Here is a 1,474-nt window from a genome sequence, read left to right as displayed (position 1 = left end):
CTGATGCTTCGGAGTCGAGCAGGATGAAAGCCTGGGAAGACTAGAGGGGTCCCAAAACACGGTGTCCTGGATGTTAGCGGTTGCGCTAAGAGAAACAATCTGTTTGGCTTGTACTGAAGCCACATCCATAAAGCCAGTCAGCAGGGAATCTTTCTCTTTGAGTTCCTCTGAAAGTCGTCGGATGTCTTCCATAAGGTCAGCAGTCTTCTTGTTCGCTTTCTTAAGGAGTGAGCAGTCCTCATGGGGCAGAGTTATCTCGGCTTGCATAGTCACCGGAGCTTTGTTGCGATCAGTAGCGTTGATCGCGTTTTTACAGTCATCTATCTTAAAATCCATGTCGGATGACTAAAATCCTTAACCCACGTAAAACTTAAATAAAGTTAAGTTAAATAAAAGGATATAAAAAAAAATGTAACGAAAAAAGTGGATTAAAACTGGATAAGAGTCCGGTTCAAGACGGAGCTTCCGACAGGTGGCTACAGACGCCAACGCATGCGCAGAGTGCATATTACGTCAGCAATTACGTCAGAGATCTTGTGACAAGATGTTATGGCAATCAGTTACATACAGACATATTTCCGGCTGGGGTGGGACAGGATGAACCCCCTCTTATCAGTTACATACAGACATCCGGTGGGGGTGGTGGGACCGGAAATAGCTGTCAAAAATGAGTTTGATGGAATGTCATTTATAATTCTCTCTCTCAGGTCCATTTCCGTCTTCTGGTTTCAACCGGAACACTGGTAAATTTGGCATCTGACTGTCCACCACATAAGGATTTGAAGCCCAGCGGTCCGCTAACTTATGCTTCCCATGCAATCCTAAGTTTCTTATCAAGACTCTGTCTCCAGGTAACAGCTGTGAGAATCAGATCTTCTGATCATACCGCCGTTTATTGCCTTCGTTCTGCTTGGCAGCAATGGACTCCGCAAGGTCGTATGCAGCTTTCAACTCCCTCCTCATCTCAGTTACATACTTGAGGTAAGTTTCCTGCCGTGTGTCGTCGCTGGACGTCCCAAAACACAAATCCACTGGGAGCCTCGCCTCCCGCCCAAACATGAGGTAATAAGGCGAAAACCCAGTGGCTTCATTTGAAGTGCAGTTGTAGGCGTGGACAAGGTGTACAATGTGCTGACTCCATTTTCTCTTCCTGCTTGGCTCCAGAGTTCCGAGCATGTTTAACAGAGTCCTGTTAAACCTCTCAGGCTGGGGATCCCCTTGAGGATGATATGGCGTTGTCCTTGATTTTTCAATCCCAAGTGTGCTAAGTACCTCGTGTATAAGCCTGCTTTCAAAATCTCTCCCTTGATCGCTGTGCATCCTCTTTGGCAATCCATAATGGACGAAGTATTTCTCCATCAACACCTTCGCCACCATAGAGGCTTTTTGGTCTTTCGTTGGAAAAGCTTGGGCGTAGCGTGTATAGTGATCAGTAATAACCAGGACATTTTCTGTATTGCTTGAGTCAGGTTCA

At 46.1% G+C, this 1,474-nt stretch overlaps 1 protein-coding gene across 1 annotated transcript in view; it reads right to left on the bottom strand.

The window, feature by feature from the left end:
- LOC123966102 overlaps window positions 1–1,474 on the bottom strand; it is a gene marked incomplete at its 3' end in the record, with an annotated part of 5,046 nt that overhangs the window by 1,959 nt on the left and 1,613 nt on the right. The window lies entirely within an intron of this gene.

This window comes from Micropterus dolomieu, unplaced genomic scaffold (genome assembly GCF_021292245.1).
Source record: "Micropterus dolomieu isolate WLL.071019.BEF.003 ecotype Adirondacks unplaced genomic scaffold, ASM2129224v1 contig_12691, whole genome shotgun sequence".
NCBI classification, from domain to species: domain Eukaryota; kingdom Metazoa; phylum Chordata; class Actinopteri; order Centrarchiformes; family Centrarchidae; genus Micropterus; species Micropterus dolomieu.
Note: the sequence above shows the minus strand (reverse complement) of the source record. Positions and strands in the feature narration are given on the sequence as shown.